Genomic DNA, 22,379 nt, shown 5'->3' with positions numbered 1-22,379 from the left:
GCTTTGGGATATTGAAACCCTTTGTTAGATGTGGAGTCCGTCTGTGATGCATAAGAAGGCCCGTTACTGAAACAGGAAAAGGCAAATGGCCTCCTTTTTGCAATAGGAGGGCCATCCGCTGGGTCACGGAGCCACTGTGTATATCAGCAGGTTCTAGACTGAACCGTTTTGATTGTCATTTCATCATATGGATTTGGTGATGTAACGCTTTGATACCGGGGCACCTGCCCCCAGCACACACCTGAATACGACACTGCCCGGGAGGCTCCCTATGAGACGAGACCCTATTTTGTCCAGGAGGCCTGGAAAACTCTGACCACTCCGCCCCAACTCGAAATCCGTGGCGCCGCCCCTGTGTGAAGCAGATGTTCGCACGCAAGTGCAGCTATGCAGGTGTTCGTACGTGCAATAGTTTGCAACCGTTTACGCACGGGCACAAATACTCGTATGACAGAGACTCGCGCACGTAAGTGTTTGCGACCACTAATGCAGGCACGTGTCACAGTTATTCGTAGCGCAGAGTTAGTAGACACACACGTTTGAAAGCGCAAATGTTCCCACCGCTATTTTTCTTCGATGCGATCTTACGCATAACAATACTTGAAAAACAAATGTTCGTAACCCCCAATGTTCATACAGCGGATTTTCGTAGTCACACATGATCGCATCGCAAATCTTAGCGCGCCCGAACGAAAAAATGCAATAAAAGATCTTTACCTGTCATTTGTACCGTTCCGCACCCGCGACGAGACCCGGTGGAGCTGAGAGCGAAGTGACGTCAGGTCTGGACGGGCGTCACGCTACATCATCGGTCGTCACGGAGGTATACCCGTCACGTCACGGAGGTACGTGGAAAGTTCACGGCAATTCACGCGGCTGGGCCTCGCTGTTACCGTGACCTTGCCGGGCCGAGACAACTTATACACGCTCGCAAGCCACGTGACCCGAGGTCACTGTGGGCTCATTTCGTATCAGTGACTTGAAATAACTTGTATCAACATCAGTAGCTAGTAGAAACTGGTATCAGTATCAGTGGCTCTGGCATCAGTAATATCAGCAACTTTGCACTGCCGACACTAACAATATTTCGAAGTTCTTATATTGAGTCAACGCCCCTCCATATACCAGCAGGTACTGGTTTATCCAGGTTGTAGTGCTAAACAACGATCATATTGAGGGAACACAATATGTCGAGCTGGGCTCAATGTAATCATCATTTACCACAACAACGTCGTTAAGCTAGTACCTCTTGGTTTGCTGAAGGCTATCAACTCAACTTAATACCCTTTAACTCACAATGGCGAAAAAAACAGGACCTGAACGCCCTCTTTCTCGTATCAAGTACACTACCCTCTGCATTGATTTGGATCCACCCGATGTGTTTTTATATTTTACCTATACTGTGAATAAATACCGCATATTTGCAATACCAACAAGAGGTTTTTAAAAATTCATCCGGTAGGGACATATCTGACTAGCAATAATTGCGATACGAACACTTTCATTCACGAACATCCGCTATCGCGAAAATCTGCGACGCGAGCATTTGTGTGTACATACATAAGCGTTTACTAACAGCTGGATTCTAAAAATTGCAATTACGACCATTTAGCATAAAACAATGGGTTTTCAGAACATAAGCTTTTACGAACATCCGGAATACGAACATCTGCAAAAAGACCATTTGCGCAAACGCACATTAGCATTTACAAACATTTGCATTACAAGCACTCGCGATTACGAATATTTATGTACACGCGTGAGCGCACATCTATTTGCGATACGCGCACTTCCTTCATGTAAATTCGTCACGTGATCAGGAGTACAGGAGTGGCAGGCTGTTACTGATCGTGAAAGGACTACCCATGGCGAGGAGATTGTGTGGCCTGGAGGTCTTTTCTCGTTCGGCAAGACCAAAAAAAGAGCAAAAAGCAAGACAAAAAAAAACTGATGCGCGGCCATAAGAATATGAAACTAAGCCACATCCTCCTCCAAAACACATGCGCCACTGGGTCATCCCCAAAACCCGCGGTACATCACGTGTAGAGGCAACATGTGCGAATGAGGCGAGCCACGATTCCCCAAAGTAGGAGGGTCACCGTGACCACACCGCACCCTTGACCGTTCAATAGGAGGGTCACCGTGACCACACCGCACCCTTGACCGTTCAATAGGAGGGTCACCGCGGCCACACCGCACCCTTGACCGTTCAATAGGAGGGTCACCGTGACCACACCGCACCCTTTACCGTTCAATAGGAGGGTCACCGTGACCACACCGCACCCTTTACCGTTCAATAGGAGGGTCACCGTGACCACACCGCACCCTTTACCGTTCAATGGGAGGGTCACCGCGGCCACACCGCACCCTTTACCGTTCAATAGGAGGGTCACCGCGGCCACACCGCACCCTTTACCGTTCAATAGGAGGGTCACCGCGGCCACACCGCACCCTTGACCGTTCAATAGGAGGGTCACCGTGACCACACCGCACCCTTGACCGTTCAATAGGAGGGTCACCGTGACCACACCGCACCCTTGACCGTTCAATAGGAGGGTCACCGTGACCACACCGCACCCTTGACCGTTCAATAGGAGGGTCACCGTGACCACACCGCACCCATGACCGTTCAATAGGAGGGTCACCGTGACCACACCGCACCCCTGACTGTTCAATGAAAACAGCCACCGCACAAATCCCTCCAACACACACCGAGCACCGCCACCGGCCCGATGGCAGGTGTTTTCCGTGTCGATGGTCGGCCCCAACGACCACGCGCCGGCCACACACCGCGAACGGCCCCGCTCGCCAGGCAGTCGAAAGGCCGATGCTGCAGGAAACCGCGACGACCCGCGCTGCGGCAGCCGAGAGCCTTTGTCGCGTCATCACTGCCAGGAGTTACACCGCCCCCCCCCCCTCCCGCGGGGACGACCCAGACTGCAGCAGACTGAGAGCCTCTGTCGCGTCATCATTACCGGGAGTTACACCGGCGTCCTCCCCCCCCCCCCCCCCTCCCGTGGGAGACGACCCGCGCTCCGGCAGCCGAGCGCCTCCGTCGCGTCATCACTGCGAGGAGTTACACCGCCCCCTCCCGTGGGGGACGACCCGCGCTCCGGCAGGCGAGAGCCTTTGTCGCGTCATCACTGCCAAAGCTATACCCCCCACCCCCTCCCCACCCCATTACCCCTTCCCGCAGGGAACGACTGAGGCTGCAGCCGCTGGAGGGCCGGCCGACACACCCTCATTAGAGCACCCAAAAGGACACCATTGAGAACGGAGCCCGTCACTGCAGCGGTAACCGTCATCGCCTTTACCGCGTGTGATGTTAAAAATGAGACTTCTGCCCCACATTATTGGTCGCCGGCGGAAAAGCCACGTCGTCGAATGAGGCCGGCCCACGCAGTCAACACAGACAAGAACACACATGTGAATCTCTTCAACATGGGAGATGCCAGCATGCCGCTCTGACATGGGGAGAAGAAAAGCACATAACCAGAACCAATAGATGGTGGAGGACAATTACACCAGACACTTTCCTCATTTGGTGATTGGTGCCCAATGCTGAAGAAAGGCTTTATCACCAGAATTTATCACATGAAAAAGTCAAGCAGCTTAGGTGAGAAGACCAAAACTTTGATACCCAAATCTTAAGTCCAAGTATGATAACTTCTTGATGTTGCCACCATTATTTAGTTTCCTCAGCTGCTTAACAGAAAACATATACTTTTCAGTGTTGTTGGAATGACTCTGACATTTTTCTCAAATACTGTTATGTGCCCAAGGACAGCCATGGGCATAATTCCACAACCTAATCTGCAGCTCAGTCCTGACATATTCCACTTGAGTAAATCTTGCCTCCATCTGAGATGTGTCTGAGCCCCCAAGGCCACCTTTGCCACATCCCGTGGGTCTGAATCTGAGTACAATGCTCTAAATGGTCCATGAGGTTGAGTGTGACCTCTTGGGGACTGGGGTCTCATTTCCAGTCCATGCTGAAATCCATCAGTTTTCTTACAGGATCACATCACAATGCTGAAGTCCATCAGTTTCCTTTTGGGACCACATAACACAAAGTTATCTTTGTAACAAACTATATGCTGAATGATCACTCATTTCATAGCATATCTAACTAAATGTTGATTGTCAAGTTTATGGCAATATTCATTTCATGCCTGAAATAACATGATACCATTGAACAACCTAAAATACTACTATGATAGTACTGCATGGTTTCAGTACCTAACTAAGTACTGTTTAGGCACACCAATTGCTGAATTTAAATGGAATGCTCAAAATACCTACAGATTTTTTCATAACTTTGAGTCAACACAATTTTTTCTCATAAACATGCATTATTTTATGCATATACATAGGAAGGCATACATACCTGTCATAATGTCTTTTTAAGAGGCCCTCTGTTCTCTCTATCTCTTCCACAATTGATCCATCTTCTGCCATACTGATCAATCAATATTGGCCTCTTAACAGCTCCAGATTCTGTAATCAGGACATCTCTACTGAGCTCAGTGGGGGAAAAGCTGTTCCATGGAACTGTTTGTCAGATAATCAAATGAAAAATAAAAATTGCTTTATAACTCAATTTATTGTCCAATGACAATTTTAATTTCCCACTGGCAATAAGGCCTGATAAATCTTAGCAATTTTGTAACACAGAAAATAAAGAATGACGGGCTTATCAGCAAACATAATACGAGGTTGGCTAGAAGTGACCTGATTTTGACATACTCAAGTCCCAGCCCTATTGACAGGCGAGATATTACACTTCAACGTGAAGCAATCACCTACACCTACTTGACCTCGCCAGTGGCTTCTACATGACACTTCCACACAATGGGCACACTTTCAGTGCTCACCTTGATCTTCCCCTTCGCCAATTTCCACCACCCTTGCACCCTCCAGGAAGGTAACATAAACCATCAGCTTGAATAGGGGCACACACAGCCACAGCGCGCATCCATTTCACCATATACTGTAGCAAAGGCGCAAGTATTGCCTTGAGTGGCCTAAGGAATAAAACAGCTAAATACTAATGGAAAACCAAGACCTTCCACGCCGGTTGGGGGCATATATTCACGAAACGAATGTGCTTGAAAAAGTGCTACGCTAAAGTTTTCTTGCAGTTGATCTCCAAGGAGTGGTATTCTTGGACCAGGGGCAGTTGTCACACAGGTGACTGTCAGCCGTCCGGACCGCTTTTGCCATCACAACTTCAAACCAGAGGGCGGTAGGACGGCTGCGGCTGCTATTCAAGTCCGGCACCATCCGGCACTACCCACGAGCGTTTCAGCTCCGTGACAGATTGTACTGCGCTCAGTGCACGTGGCTCACGTCTTCATCTCACTGGTGTGGTTAGCAATCCTGGCTGAGCCGATCGATCACCGTTGTGCCCTCAGATTACACGGCCGATGGCAGCCAGCGCCGGATGACCTGCGGTTGCCACCAAGTTAAACAGCTTTGGCGCGCGAAGCGCCTCGTGCAGCTGAATGCAACCTTTACGCGATTTTGTAAGCGCATTCATACCGAGAGAAGTGATTTCCTTTCGCCTATCACCCAGCCCAACTAAGTACATACCCTGTGCGGTGTTTTGCAAGGGACAGCCACGCTCCCAAAGGGCGCAGAGACCTGACACTATTGAACTGTGTACGTGGCCCACCATGTGTCCATCATTTCCTTGGTGTGAATGCAAGAACCAGAACGGAAAAAAGCAAGAAAGCATGGGCTATGGTTGATACGAGTATCTCCACGAAGGTGCGACGCCAGCTGGAGACAGTGCCAATCAGGTGATATTACTGTAACGATGCAAAAAGATACGTTAATTTATGTACTTCCCATGAATCTGCTGACACGAAGAGGGGCTAAAGACCCCAGTGCTGACTTGATCCCAACCACTGCTCCACTAAGCTCCCCCCCCCCCAACGAACATCGGTAAGAAAGGAATATTAGACCAAGAAAACCCAGAACGTTGCCCCCCAAATTCTAACGCACTAGGCACCTGAATTTATGATGAACAGTTCCATGCTCATTTTGAACCAAGTAATACTCTGTACGTACCTTATATATTGTCATCCAGACTCCTGTATAAGTAAGGCCAGTCGGCAAGCATTGAAATGCTTACCAGCTTTTAAGTATAAGGTGTATGGTTTTAAAGCATAACAGTTGGTTGAACATCTACTTTCCACGAGCGCCACGCTTCAAAAACATTGCAAAATATCACGAAAATTCCAGTAACTCAGGATGCGGTGTTGTGCTAAGGACTGCCCTAAACACAGGTGGCTATGTCGCGCACGTCACTGTATTCGGCGACGAAAGAGAAAATGTGGCGGTAGTTGCCCTTTGTTTTCTTCAATTAACAACCCGAGCCCCCGTGCGGTGCGACACAAGCGTAACCACCCGCACCTCAGGACTCGGGCTGTCAACCGACTGGTTGCGGCAGAGTGGCCGGGACTAGCACTGCTGCGTTGGTCGTGCTAGTCTGGTTTGAAACTACGGTGCCGGCATCGAGGTGATGCCGGCCCGGACTGACAGACAGGGAAGCGCGTCTAGAGAGGGACGGATCACTAAGAGCAAAGAACACTGCGTTGTCAAGTTGCACAAATAGTATGTTAGCGATTTTTTTTTTTGGGGGGGGGGGTTTGGATTAGAGCCCTTTCGACCAGACATGATCATTTCAGGGCTGTGGGATAAATGAAAGTGGTTAACGATGGGACAGACGTGCATGCGCCTGGGGGGCCAACCGCCGAGCTTTAACCCGCGCTTGCGCGGGTACCCGGTCGGGGTCCCCCTTCCCACGGGGCTCTCGGCCCACTCGTGGCTGACGCATGCAGCCTGCCCCGGACAAGCGGGGTGTCGCAAGGACGCAGGATGAAGCAAGATTCAGGATAAAAAGGACGGATGGATTGCGTTAGCGATATTGTTTGTTTGTTTATTTGTTTGAGGCGTTTCGGCCTGTTCAGACCATTTCACGCCTGGATGATATTTTAAATTGGTATAATTATGTATGTTAAGAAAAGTGTACGTTTATTGACATTTACAAAGCTTGAAGCAAACCGGCAAGTCTGAGAAAGTTAAAGACAATGTTAAGCAGTTCAGGATGGTCATCGCCAAGGACGTTTTTTAAAGAAAACTCGATATTTTGATTACGACAAAAAGCCTGCATATCTTTGCGGTGCTGTTGATGTTTTGTGCACTCAATAACAATATGTTTAACCGAAAGTGGATGATCGCACGGCTGACAGTGAGGACGAGGTTGACTTAAGTATATGTAACTATGTGTGAGTGTAATGTGTCCGATTCGTAGACGGGCCAGCACCTTCTCCTCCAGACGGTCTTTACGATACGTTGATGGCCAAGGGGTAATGTCTGGTTTGATATCATGAAGTTGTGTTCTGGTAGTGTCGGTCCATTGTTGTTGCCAAAAATGTTTTGTCATTGTGCGAATGGAATGTTTTGTAGATGCATGATCAGCAGGGATCTCCATGATGTGTTGGTTTGTCAAAGCTTCCTTGGCTAGTTGGTCAGCCCGTTCATTGCCCATGATGCCTGTGTGTCCTGGAATCCATAGAAATTTGATATTCATATCCTGTGTGTGTAATATATGATAGAGATTGACGATTTCAACAAGGAGGTGGTGTGTGTAGTCTGGGTCAATAAGAGATTGTACAGCTGTCTTTGAATCCTAACAAATCACTATTGTCTTCGTTGTGTGGGTGTGTTGTTGAATGTGTTGCAATGCAAGGAAAAGAGCAAATAATTCAGCCAAATATACTGAGGTGCCATCCTGTAACCGACAGTTTTTATGGTAATGTTCAGTGCAAATAACTGCACATCCGGTGTGGTTATTGGCCTTGGAGCCATCGGTGTAAATAAAGCTGCCATTTTGATTGTTGAAAATTAGACGATTAAATGTTTGTTGAACATAACTTGTTGTGAAAATGTGTTTGGGATCATCAAAAAGAAACAAAACTTTCCGAGGGGTTAACTGCCATGGCGGTACTATTAAAGCAGGTGGCACGGAAGAAGGTGGTAAAGTATACTGAAGAGTGGTACAGTAGATAGTGGTTCGAGATGCTGTTGTAAGTCCTGAGCGACGTTCTGCCGGTCCTACGTAGTTATGGTGAATGTGAGGTAAGTTATGTATGGATTCAAATGCTGGGTGAATGGGATTTTGTCGCACTTTTGTGATGTATCTCAATGTGTGCTCCATTCGTCGGAGGGCAAGAGGCATAACATGAGCGTTCACTTCAAGCGCTGAAATCGGGGAAGTACGCAGAGCTCCTTGGGCAACTCGCAAAAACATATTTTGTATGGTGGAGAGTGGTTTGAGAGTGTGTTGGCTGCCTCCTGCATATACCACGGAGCCATATTCAATGATGGCAAGGACTAAGGATTCGTATAGACGTAATAACGATTGGCGGTCGGCACCGCATCTTGACCCGGAAATGCATCTAAATAAATTTAGTCTTTCTAGGCATTTGGAGCAAACATGCCCCACGTGCTGTCGCATCGATAATCTGGGGTCAAGTACGATGCCAAGAAATTTGAAAGACGAAACGAAAGGAATGTAATGTCCATCTAGTCGAAGCCGAAAGTTGGAAGTACCATGCATATTTTTGCTGAAAATCATAACTGCAGATTTGGGAACGGAGAAACGGAACCCGCATCGCTCTGACCACTGCTGCACCTTGTTTAGGGCGGCTTGGAGCCGTGGCAGCGAATGGTCATATTCAGCGTCTGAGCGCCAGATCGCGCCATCATCCGCAAAAAGTGAACAGGAAATGCCCGATGGTATTGAGTCAAATAAATCGTTTATCATAAAATGAAAGAGAATTGGTGAGATACAGCTCCCTTGTGGGAGGCCGTTTTCTAGATGGTGAGTGTCGGAAACGGCGGATCTGCATCTCACACGAAATGGTCTGATGCCGGAAAGAAACCCAATAACATAATGTGCCAAATGGCCTTTAAACCCTAACTGATGGAGATTGAAAATTAGTGCAGGTTTAAAGGCCATGTCGTAGGCTTGGCTAATATCCAGGAATACAGCAGTTGTGTGGTGTCGATGTTTAAAGGAACGTGTGATGTCAGTTTCAAGTCTGATGACATGGTCTATTGTGCTACGATTGTGTCGGAAACCACATTGATTTTTTGTAAGTAGGCAGTCTCGTTCTCAATCCAAGAGATTCGCTTCACCACCATCCGCTCAAAAAGTTTTCCTAGACAGCTGGTAAGTGCAATGGGACGATAATTTGATGGATCTTTGGTGTCTTTTCCTGGCTTTGCAAGTGGAATAATGATGGTGTCTTTCCAGGCGTCAGGAAAGACATGGGTTGACCACAAATGGTTAAAAACTGCCAATATAAAACGAAACATATCTTCTGAAAGATAACGAAAAAAAGAATAGTGTAACTGATCATGACCTACTGAGGTGTTGCCGGCGGATTTTATAGCCTTTTGTAGTTCCAGAAATGAAAATGGTAAATTATAGTCTTCGGTGTTATCGGAAGCAAAACAATTAGTGTGTAAACGAAAACGGGCCTGCGCAGCTTCCACACATCCTGGTTGGTAATTTCCGGATGAGCTACACTGAGAAAGACTTTCAGCAAGAGCATTTGTGATAAGAGGTGGTGCCGAAATGATTTGGTTATTAATGCGTAAAGTGGGCAATGAAATAGAGGTGCGTTTTCCGGAAAGTGCTCGAACCAGTCCCCATAGCTGGCTCAGGGGAGTAGCAGCAGTGAACTGCTGGATGTATGCTTGCCAAGAATGACGTTTGGCTTTCCTCATAATTCGTCTGGTTCGAGCACGCTCATAATTTCGGGCAAGAAGATGAGATACAGAATGGTGGCGACGAAACCAGCGGAAAGCACGTTTCCGACGCGCAATAGCGTTCTTAACTTCGGTCGTCCACCATGGTACTGGGATGCGGCGTGATGGGGTTTTAGTCAGTGGAATTGTCGCGGTTGCTGCAGCATGAATAATATGTGTAATAAGTCCAACACCCTGCTCTGGTGAGTCATAGCAGTCTCGGTTCACATAACAATTTCTTGAAATTTGGCCCAGTCTGCTTTTCGTAAATTCCAGCGGGGTATGGATCGCAAAACTTCGTCAGCGGTTGCGTCAAAAGTGGTGTAAAGTTTAATTGGAAAATGGTCGCTGTCGTGTATATCCCCCTCACCAGTCCAATCAAAGTATGTCGTTATTGAGGGAGACCACAGCGACAGGTCGATGGCTGTTTCTGTACCAGTGGGTAAGTGGTGATGAGTATTATTGCCTTTGTTTAGCAGGACTAAGTTGTGTGTATCAATAAAATCTTCAACCAAATGTCCTCGGCGATCAACGGCTTGAGTGCCGTTACTCCAAGCTGGACTGTGAGTGTTGAGATCGCCGAGGATGAGAAAAGGGTTTTGAAATTGAGCAACGAGTTGGTCAAGTTGACGTGAGAGCTCCGTATTATTATAATTTTGTGTAATGTATATTGAGCATATATCGATGGTACGGCCATGCAGTCGAACTGAACATGCAACAGCCTGAAGAGGTGTGTTAAGAGTGAGTGGCATGTGTGTTAATTTTTGACTGATGTACAGCGCCACCCCACCTTGGCGACGCTCACCGTCCATCGTGTTATAGCGATATAACGAGTAAGTTGGCATTTTAAAGTTATATGTGTCGGTGGGACGAAACCATGTTTCCTGTACGGCGATGATGATTGGAGTTAGTACGGCAAAAAGTGCTTTCATTTCGGACCATTTTGAAATGAGACCGCGACAATTCCACTGTAAGATGAAAGACATTTAGTGATGAAGGGATCGATTCCCACCGGTTGATGGGAATCGTCCAAACGAAACAGACCTAGGCCGTCCCATCGCCACCCTCACCGGTGGACGGGACCGGCTGTCTTCGTTCGGGCGTGTTTCGACAGGTGTTGTGGTGGGGGACGGGGAGGTAATGTTTGTGTGGTGGCCAGAGGGTCCGGGCCGCCGACTGTTCATAGCCGGAGGGCTAGAACGCCGGACGGCCTGACCCGCACGTGAATCACTCACAGCCGGCGGGCTGGAACGCCGGCCAACCTGGGGACGGAGGTGCACGGGCGCCTGGGCATCCGAACGTCCAGCCAGGGGCGACTCAACGGCATTTTTCGTCTGGGTCTGTGTAGTTGACTCAGCTGAAACCGAGGGGCGAGGGTTGAGAAGTTTCAGGGGAGGCAGATGGGTGATAGGGTCGGTCTGTGTTGCACATGTGGCCATCGTGGCTTTTGCTACTTATGCATATGTTTTGCTGGGTTGCGACGACATTTTGGATTCAGCGGTGCGCCGTGCTTCGGGGTACGACACACCTGTCTTTGCCTTTTCAGAACAAATTTCTTTTTCTTTTTTCCACGTGGGACACTGAGAAGAGTTGGCGGCGTGATCAGCACTTCCACAGCTCAGGCATTTCTGGGGTGATGTGCAGGCAGATCCCTCGTGAGGAGTCTCGCCGCACTTCAAGCATCTGACACTCTGTTTGCAGTACTTGCTGCCGTGTCCGAACCGTTGACATTTAAAACACCTGAGTGGATTTGGAATGAATACTCTTACTTTATAACGAAGGTAACCAGCGGTGAGCGAATCTGGAAGTCGGGTGGTACCAAAGGTGATAACAAGCAGGCTGGTGTCGTGACGCTGACCATCTCTGAAAGTCGTCAGCCGACGGACATGGCAAACTTGCTCATCTCTGAGCTCCGCCAGGACCTCGTCCTCCGTCATGAAACGGAGTTCAGGCGCGAAGATGGTGCCCTTACTGGTGTTTCTGGCATGGTGCAGGGAGACTTTTACTTATTTGCCGCAAAATTCAGCTGTTTTGAGTAGGGCCTTGGTTTGTGCGCGAGTGGTTGTTTTAATGATGAGTGATCCGTTTGCTGGTGCTTCAATTTTGAGTTCGCATGGACCGCCGATAGCTTTGATTTGCTTTGATGGCCAAAAAACGTTGATCTTTCGAAACAACTCATTTTCATCACAAGGTTGGACGACAACGTACGATCCGAGAGGATCCAGAATTGGTTCAGAAGGCAGGCGAACACTGGTCATTGTCGAGAGAGGGTCAGCATCAGGGCGAGCAGGCACCGGAGTGGTCAAGGACGAGCGAGGGTCGGAACCGGGGGCGTTGGACGGAGACGGAGTCTGCTGTCCACCCACCGCGGTGGAAGTGTGCGTACCAACGGTCATGGCCTGGGGCGCGCGAGGGTCATCAGATGAAGTGGCAGCCAAAGCGGGGCTGGCGGCACTTCCGTCGTCTACATCCAGGGCATTATCAAGGTCAGAGGCCGAGTTCGAGTCCGTGTCAGTATCATCCTTCTTGCGCTTGCTTCGCTTCCCCATATTAGGGGAGCGAGAAGGGAACAACAAAAACTAAGCGAAAAGGTGTGTTTGGGGCTAGTACGAACGGAAAAGCGACGAGAACGACGATGCGAAAAAAGGACTCCTTGGCTGAGGGCCGCAAAAGGAGCAAACCACTTGCTGAGGTCGTGCCAGACGGGTGTGTGGCCACCGAATGGGTCGACGAAAGCCTTGTGTATACGCATGTGCATTAGCGATATGGCTCGGTTCGACTACCACACTTGACAGTAGGAAACATCTGCCTAGTTCCGGCAGTCAATATGGCAATAGCGGCCAAACAATGGTCATACTGTCTACCGTTCTGTGGTAGACATATCACTAATATCATTACCCAACATTAACAGAGCAGCAAAGCTATGGGGACGCAGACAGTTCTCACCCGACGCACAATGCCACACACACAACAGCACTCGTTGGTGCCACCTATTGGTGACCCACACGACTAGGTTTTGACCTCGTGCCGCTACAGCTAAACCAAATTATTCGATCACGCGATTGAGCAAAAGCATAAAAAGAAACTTCAAGTTACTCGAGTGTTAAGCGTACGAGTGTCAAAGTCTCAAGTCGAGGTTTGTATGTCAAGCCTTCATGAGAACCTTACAGAAGTGCAACGAATCTCATTACCGCGATCCGCTTGGTCTTTTTTCTGTTGCAAAAATTTCTTCTCAAAGTTGGCATTTGTTTCACTGTGCTCCATTGACGGGTACCCGGCTGCCATGTGCTCACCTCGTGGCATTCACGCTCTCGGTCAACGTGCGTTTCCGAGGTGTTCATAAAATCGGTTACGAACGCTACGTTTCGTTTTACCTTCGTACTGCACCCTATGACCTTTCCTTGGCGGAGGTTACAGGAGCTCTTATAAAGTGCACTCTTCCGCGTGCGTTTTACTGACAGCCAACTGATACACATGTGGCAAACCTTAATCCCAGCCGAACACGCCAGGGTCTCTATAGCTGATCGAATTGCATAAACTTTAAACTAGTAACATCAGAGCGCGCTACGCCCAGGCCGTGCAAACCACTTAATGGTACGGCCGCCTTCACCTGTTTACACAGCTTTGAGCCGGCCATCTGTAAACGACAGTTTCACACTCAGACAACTTGGTTCTTTCACCTTTCGTCTATTTCAGCACTAGCCTGATATTTCATTTAACAGCTACTTGCGCATGACTTGCAACACTAAAAATTGCAAACCGTCTTAAGCGCACCGCAGGTTCACGCAATGCTTGCGCGCCGTAAAACAGATCGCAGGTTCTCGTTTTTAAAATATCTTATTGCGTGTCCATCTGCCATTTTAAACTCTTAACATTCAGTCGTGCACATGGGGAGGAACTAAGCGGTCGACCAAACCTGTTGACAGCCCGATGCTTCGAGCCTATGGCACCGATCCACATGAAACAATCACCATGTGATGCCACTTGATCGATAACCTATACTTCCCAGAACGTGGTAGCACTGGATCGGGTCAAAAGTCAGCCAAAAATACCAAGAAGAGAAAGAAAAGGTTTGCAGACAGCCCCATGCCCTGGACCTATGGGCCGATTAGCATAAAAACCTCGCCAATCGATGCGCCCTCGTCAATATTGCAACCTTTCCATAGCATAGGTGACCTTGAGTTAGGTCACCATGCAAGTCACCAAAAACGCCCTAAAACCACCGAAGTTCGCTGCAGATAACCCCGTGCTCCGAGCCTATGACACCGATCGGCATAAAACCCTCACCAGTCAATGTGCCATACTCGATATCCTATCGTTTCCAGAATATGATGACCTTGTGTCAGCTAAAAGGGCACCAAAAGCGCTCTAAGCCACCAGAATTGGCTACGGATAACCCCATAACTCCGAGTCTATGGCACCGCTCAATATGAAACCTTCACCGATCGATGTGCCATAGTCGATATCCTATCCTTTTGAGAGCACCGTGATCTTGGATCAGGTCAAAGGTCATCGAAAACAGGTCGAAACCACCTGAAATTAGTTTGCAGACAACCCCACGTTCCGAGCCTATCGTAGCGATCGGCCCAAACCTTTACCAGTCGATATGCCATAGTCAATAACGTAACCTTCCAGTATATAGTGACCTTGAGTTGGGTCAAAGGTCACCAAAAAAAAAACCGGCCAAAACCACCTGAAATTAGTTTATGGAAGACTCCACGCTTGGAACCAATGGGACCGATCGGCACGAAATCTTCACTAATTGACGCGTCATAGTCGATATCCTATCCTCTCCAGGACATGGGGACCCTGGGCTATGTCAAAAGTCACTAAAAACGCTCAAAACCAGCACAAATCGGCCGAAGACAACTCCATGCTCCGACCGTATGGGATCGATCGATTTGGGAAAGAACAGAACATCGACCATGGGCGTATCGATTCACAAAGGTTTCATTCTCATTGATCCTATAGGCTCGGAGGATGAAATTGTCTGCAACTCCATTTTTTCGGGTTTGGAATTTTTGATGACCTTAGTTACCTGACCCAAGGTTACCATGAGCTGGAAATGATAGGATATCGACTGCCGCACATAGACTGATGAAGGTTTCATGCTGATCGGTCCCATGGACTTGGGGCATGAGCCTGTTGCAAACCTATTCTTCCGGCTTCTGATGACCTTTGACCCCATTCAAGTTTACCACGTTTTGGACAGGGTAGTTATCGACTATTACACATCGATTGGTAAAGGTTTGGTGCCGATCACTGTTATGGGATCGAAGCATAGGACTATCTGCAAATACATTTTAGATAGTTTCGGCCGTTTTTGGTGACCTTTGACCCGTCTCTACTCCACCATGTTATTATAAAAATGGTTGTCGACTATGGCCCATCGATCGGTAAAGGTTTGGCGCCGATCGGTCCGATGGTATGAGGCATGATGTTTCTGCAAACAAATTTCAGATAGTTTCGGCCGTTTTTTTGTGACGTTTGACCCGACATAAGGATTACCATGTTCCGGAAATCACAGGGTATCGACTATGGCGCATCGATTGGAGAAGGTTTCATGCCGACTGGTGCCATAGACTCGAAGCATGGGGTTATCTGCAGCCAATTTTGGTGGTTTGGGGTATTTTTTGGTGACCTTCGACCTAATTCAAGGTCGCTATTTTCTGGAAAGGATAGGACATCGGCTTTGACGCGCTGATTGGTGAAGGTTTCATGCTGACCGGACTTGGAGCATGGGGTTGTTTGCAAGCCAGTTATTCAGGTTTTTGGTAGTTTTGGTGATCGTTGACCCCATCCAAGGTCAGCATGTTCTAGAAAGCATAGGCAATTAACTGTGACACATCGATAGGTAAAGGTTTTGTAGTGATCGGTCGCATAGGCTGGGAGGCATGGGATTGCCTGCAAATTAATTTCGGGTGGTTTTGCCTTTAGTGGTAAGCCTTTGTCCTGACCCAAGGTCACCATGCTCTGCAAAGGTAGATTATCGACTATGACACATCGATCTGTAGAAGTTTGTTGTCGATCGGTCCCATAGGCTCGGAGCGTGACGTCTGCAATCTAAATTCAAGTGGTTTCGCCCGCCTTTGGTCACGTTTGTCCTAAACCAAAGTTACCATGATCTGGAAAAAGTAGGATGTCCAGTGTTGTGCATCGATTGGGGAATGTTTTATGTCGATCGGTCCCATGGCCTCGGGGCATGGGGTTGTCTGCCAAACGCTTTCCTCCGATTCTTGGTATTTTGTTCGACCTTTGTTGACCTATTTTTCTGGTTTATGGTATTTTTCGTGCTGTTTGACCTGACGTACGGTCACCATGTTCTGGAGAGGATAGGTCATTCACAAGTAACACCGAGTGGTGAAGATTTCACGTTGATCTGTTCATTAAGTCAGAGCATAGGGTTGTCAACAGGGTTGGTCCGCTGTTCAGTACACCTCCCCTGTACCTGGTAACACATGCCACAAATTTTGTAAGGGAACACGCCTCCGGAGGCTTCCATGTGCTGTGCGCGCGCCCTCATTTTCAGCCGAGAACGTACTGCGCAAGCGGAGTATTTGTGGTAAAAACACTGCTTTCTTAGAAAACATGGCGGAAGGGGAAGCACATAAGAATGCAGTATAATGGCGGCCATGGGTTTCAAGTACAATTCGGCGGTGCGTCTGCCGCCTGATTGCATTATAAAAGGGGTGCTGGGAAATATAATCAACACATGTTGTGCGGTGTGTTCCCGAGTGAAAGAAATATTACCGTGATATTAATACAATTTTCTGAAGAAGTCTGACCGTGAAAACACCTTAGAATTGTTGATTTAAAAAAAACAAAACATAACCATGTCTTGCTTGATAACGTCGTTTAACCAGCACCTCCTCAGAAATTGAGGGTCAATTATTTTCAGCGAACTTCCTAATTCATGATACCGGAACATTACGAATGCAAGATCCTTCTCGCTTATATCAACTTGAAACTGTTGTCTAAGCGTTGGCCGCACCATGTATGAAGACGGACATTATGATATCCTGCCCGGTCATCAACCTTTACGTACTCTGCCCTCTAGTTATTGGACATGCCTGCTGAGGTCGTGCAAGCTCGATTCCACTCTCAGATGTAGGTCCTTGCTGGTAGTGCACATGATGCATCTTCTATAGCCTCTCCACACAAAATGCATCATGTGCACACTGTTCTTTAGTCTGCACGTGCCATGCCACGACATTCCGTATACACGTTTTGCGCCTTGGACCACCTACCATGAACGATAAAGCAGACATTTCCGGTGATCGCGTCAAAGTGTCTTACTAGGGTGATTTCGGTGTATCAATCCAATCATCAGCTTCTAACAAAGCTGCAGTTTTACATCGGCCTGAAATGAGGCGTCATTTTTTCCTCAGGCTACCGTTTATCGGCCGCATTGCTTTGAACACAAAATTATTGACATGGGGAACGCAAATTAAATGGGCCGAAATTGGGAAATTTTTAATGTGTTGGAGGATAAGATAGGCCGACCTTTTTGGCTGAGCCCGCAACGGTTTTTAAGAAGAGAAGCCCTGGGTACATATGCCGATCAAATTAGAGACGTACTCTAGAACAGATGTGACAAAACACACGGCCACAAAAGACGTGTATACTGCAGCACACTTTTAGCCAATGCTCCAGACGCGAGTTGCGTCAGATGCTCGCTTAGAAGAAGAAAAAAAGCAGTCGCAGTGCCCAAATAGTTTCATGATGCTTCAGCGGGATCCGTATCACTCCACTGTCTGGTCAATCAACAGGCGACGGATCTATCTGAGAATAGTACCACCGTTCACGAGCTCCAGTGGTCGGAGACCTGCCCATCATGGCCCTGGTCCGCCAAGTATTGTTCTGGGCAACAAAGCGGCGGTTCGTGCCGGACATCACGTGCCTCCCCACGCGGCATAGCGCGGCAGGACCGACGCACTCAGTCGTAACGGCGTGCCGCAGTTTAGACGCCCCCTCCCTCCGGCGTCCCGCCAGCCGTCCGTGGCGCCACCATGCCTGCTGATGTACCCGAACGATCTCGTGTAGGGTATATGTTTAGAGGAGCTTCCGCCTGCGACGGAGCCGGCCTGGTGCACGCCCTAGTGGATCTATGGCCTGAGAATGCACATTACTTCCTGGTCCGTTGGCGTGCTTGGCGCTATTTTATCGAGTCACGCGAGTGAGCGAACGCGCGCTGTGGTGCAGACGGCCGACAGCAACCTGGCGATAGTACCACTTTACGAGACTTAACGGCGTAAGAACAAAATCCCTATCAGTGATAGAGCCAACCCTCGCAAATGCAAACAACAAAACAAACAATTTGAGCATCAGACACGATGAAATAGCCAATTAATAACTATAAGTGCATAAGCTAACTAATAACTCTAACAACTATAAGTGGGAAAGACTGCTCCAGACAACACAATTTCTCTGTTTCGTAAACTTGTTCCTCAATGCGCTTCTGTTTGGTTTCGTCAAAGTACCTTGCGCAGCATGACGTTATATTTTTGTTGACCTTGATCACCACATGGCTGATAGAATGGCATGAGTTGCATAACATTATGGCGTCATGGATGCCTGGGTGACCTCGAAATAGTTAAGAAACTAGAGGGGTCTAGGTCTCAAGAAGGACAGTACTGTGAACTGCATCGAATGATCTTCAAGGCGACTACTTCAGTTCAGAACCCCATACAAATGTGGAACACGCATCTTTAAAGGGAGTGTCCCTCATGTGGGAACTCGGGAACTTGGGGAACTTGGAGCAACTCCTTTTTTTATTTTTCCATCACACGACGGACGGCTCCGAGCGCACTAGCCACACCACCATCGTCTCACAAGGCAATGGCGTGAAGCACTGGGTGTAAGCTGTTGTGAGGGAGCACGGCTATAGTACCGGCCTTGGCCTTGAGAGTTGGGATTACGCTGACGTTAGCGTTGACGAGGTGCAAATTATTTCTGAGGGGATGCATGTGGGGGAGCCAAAAGAGCAGAAGGCTGGACCAGCAAACGGGCAAACGACGGAACAAGGCATGACCAATCACATCCCGTCCTGAGCGGAACGAGACGGCACAGGACGGGCAGCAAGACAGAATGCATACCATTTTTACCTGTTCTCTCCTTTGGTTATCCCTGTACCCTGTCTTTTCTCTTCCGATCCTGTCCGATCAGCCATTGGATCGCTGCTCTTTATCCCAAGGCCTCTGCCCTCCGTCCTGCCTCGTCGTCCGCCGTGCACACTCTTTCGTCCCGCCCCGTGTGCGTTGCTTCATATTGGGTACTCAGTCGTAGCCTTCTGCCATGTCCTGTCTGTTCCTTTTACGTCAGTTTTCGGTTAATGAAATTTGTGAACGTCAAATGACGCCACTAGATAACCTTACGCTTTCAGCTTTTGAAGCGGTGTTGGGTGCGGATTTAAGTGCCCGGAACCACTACCTGAATAATTCGAAAGTGACGGAGCGCTTCACAATTCGGACGTGACGGCAGCGGTCACCGGCTCGTTGGTATAGGGGCGTGATTCTCGCTTCGGGTGCGAGAGGTCCCGGGTTCAAATCCCGGACGAGCCCGGCTCTTGCTGAAAGAGGTACGTGGTACGTGGGGCTGTGCGCCTGTGCCTTGACACGGCATGCCCCTTCATGCAGGTATTAGTCGACGGACATCACTTTGCACCGAATATAAGACGCTTGAGACATGGGATTAGAAGCGTTAGCACCATGTTATCACTGCTGTCAGTATGGCCGTGATTTTTCACAGCGGGGGCGTTTTTCTTCATCGGCATGCATCCTTTCGTCGTTTCACGTTGGCCGTACTTCAATATTTGATCTCATGACACTAAATCAATGACGAAACGAACACGCTTCCTGAGGAAAGTTTGCCGTCTTTTGCGATAGGCCTCACGAAAAACAATGCGTGGTGCTTATATTTGTACTCTTTTTCGTGCACTTTAAAATCGGTGTTCTATCCAATATCTACGAACGCTCTCAGCCCCTGAGGAAATGTAAAACAAGGCGTAAAGGCGTTTCTGATGCAGATCTTTTTTCTTGATTCTATGTCAATGGGTACCGGTAATTCGGTTTTTCATGAATATAGGCCAGATTACTTGTTTCCGAGAGTTCTTAAAAAAGCCAGTTGACCAAGTTCATCCAGCGGGGCCTATTTGCTGACTCAGTTCGGTGCTACACTTTGTCAATTACCTTAGCCAAAACGGACTTTAATCAAACGGATGACGGAATAGATCGGTTCAAGCTGGGTCAGATACCGCCGTCATTTTATGTGCCATGACACGTGCTTTATGGTCTTGTTACTAAGGTGTTGTCATGAAAGCTTGCAGTTTCCTGTGTTTGTAGCTGGTGAGGGCTTATTGGGTTGGAAAGAAGGTTCCGTGACAATGAATAGCTGTTTCTGTGAATCTGGGGTTATTGTGGTGGAGCAGTAGCTTCTGTGTCTGGAGACATTCCACTAACCAGCCATGGAGGAAAGCTTATATTGCAAGCGTCAAAAAAGACTGTTTGAGCCATATATACAAGACTGCATCCGTGCAGAGAATTTAACCGTCAAATTCACGTAAACCCTTTTTCCATGTCCTGTTCTATCAAGTGTGGCATATGTTTGCAAGACTCATTGCGACAGGGTCGCATAAAACGATTGAATGTTACAAAACTTTCTGAAACGGTTTATGTGTATTGTTTCTATTTATTTACATCAACTTTATAGTCCCCTACCTTTGGGTTGCATTTCAAAAACATACCCCAGTGAAATATCAGAATTAGTTATCTATAATAATAACACTGGGTAATGCCACTGCAACACCGTTAAGACCTAATAAGGATATGCCTTCAATATTTTTCAGTCCAAATTACGCTGTCAACGCTATGTAACAGCACTACACTTCTTCCTGCAGTCGCGACCACCGCCGCCATCACAACCACCGTGCGCGCCTTCACTAGTACGAATAAAAGAACGTCTGCAATTGACCCAGCGAGCAAGCGCCTGTTACCGAGAAGTTGGTTGGTTGAAGTTTGAGCCAGTGCGTCATATGAATCAAGTAATGCTCCCACTTCCAAAGCCAAAGCGAGCCTTGAAAAGAGCCACGGTGGTAAGCACCCTAGGGGAGAAATCGAAGGCTTAGTATAACGTTGCGTTGAATTCGCGGGTGTGTACGTGTGCGTGTGCGTGTGCGTGTGTGTGTGTGTGTGTGTGTGTGTGTGTATGTGTGTGTGTGTGATTGGGGCTTTATGACGCGCTCAGCTGCTGAGGCTATATGGCGTCGCCTGCCTCTCACCCTGGCAGGAAGGGCGGGCACCGCGGGGAATCGAACCCCGTACCTCTGGTTTCCCAGACGCGCAGTAGCCAACGCAGACGCGCTAGCCACTACACTACCGGCACCCCAGCTTTATGTCCGCATATATTTTTGACTAAATAGCGCGTGTAGAGCTTGCAAACACAGAATTTTGACAAATTAGTGCGCTCTAAACACTACAAAACACACATTGGAAGAAACGACGCCAATGTAATACATCGCTTTCATAGTGGTGAGTATTAAGTCAAATAAGGGCTCTCCTGCAGGGTCGACTACTTCAAATTCAAATTCAGAGCTATTCAGAACTTCGAGAAAGGTGTTACTACTGATCCAATCATACACGTCCGATATAAAATAATTGAAAAGCACCATAAATGTGGGACACCACTCTAAGGAACACCAAGAATGCAGTTTCAAATTGATGGATCATCTTCGGTCTTCCTAGGTATGAGATAAAAAGTGAGAACAGATTTAGCCTTTTCGCCCGGTCAGCCATTACGCTAATTCACAAGATTGTGCCCGAGTAACACCTAGCTGAGCCTCGAAAATCAAGCCCGGCAGAAGTCCCAGGTACTTTTCTAGTCCTTGCTGCTTGCGTTGGCGTCACTCCAGACGACAGATTGGTCCTTGCTGAATTTGAGCTAAATACTGAGCTGTATCTTGGTTCTTGCTCAATCTCTTGACATAATGTTGACTGGATCTTGATTCCTCGTCCATGTTTTAATTAATGCCAGGCTGGACCTTGATTATGGCTGGTTCTCTTGGTTTGGTATCAGACTAGATCTTGGTTCTTGTTGGATCATTCCACTTAATATAAGGCAGGGTCCTTGTTCTTGCTCGAGCCGTCGGCTTAATGGGAGGGTGGATCTTGGGTTCCTGTTGGATCACTCAGCGTAATACCAGGCCGTTTCCGAGTTCTTCTTGGTTCCGGAACCAGGAACCGGTTCCCAGGAAGAAATCTTGGGAACTAAGCACGTGCCTGATGGGGGTGCTGTGCAACCGTTGGCAAATATAAGTTCACCATCAGTGGGAGAACTGGACGGGAAGTTCAGTCTGTAGAGCCCGCAGTGCATCCAACCATGCTCTTCCGAAGAATAATGCCTTAACATAAAGATCATATGGTCGAGCTGCGCCCTGGACCTGCTCAGTCTATGGTATATCCTTAGAGGACTGGTTCTTAAAAACGTCAGAATGTCGGATTCAATTGGCTTCATTGGTTGAGTGGGGGAGGGGGGTTATCTAGTGTCTCCGTGTCTAGGGTTGG

The 22,379-nt window shown here is 48.1% G+C and overlaps 1 long non-coding RNA gene across 1 annotated transcript in view; it reads right to left on the bottom strand.

Annotated features, from left to right (window-relative positions):
• The window catches only part of LOC119105931 (uncharacterized), a 17,741-nt gene extending 12,801 nt beyond the window's left edge, over positions 1–4,940 (bottom strand). Inside the window, exons 1-2 of the long non-coding RNA XR_005095082.1 lie at positions 4,875–4,940; positions 4,388–4,497 (exon numbers count right to left, since the gene is read on the bottom strand). This is a non-coding gene — a long non-coding RNA (uncharacterized LOC119105931). The remainder of the gene's footprint in view (positions 1–4,387; positions 4,498–4,874) is intronic.
• Positions 4,941–22,379: the final 17,439 nt, after the last annotated feature.

The sequence above is a fragment of the Pollicipes pollicipes genome, unplaced genomic scaffold, assembly GCF_011947565.3.
Source record: "Pollicipes pollicipes isolate AB1234 unplaced genomic scaffold, Ppol_2.1 Scaffold_6138;HRSCAF=7277_pilon_pilon_pilon, whole genome shotgun sequence".
NCBI lineage: Eukaryota > Metazoa > Arthropoda > Thecostraca > Pollicipedomorpha > Pollicipedidae > Pollicipes > Pollicipes pollicipes.
This window is presented reverse-complemented; position numbering and strand designations above follow the sequence as displayed.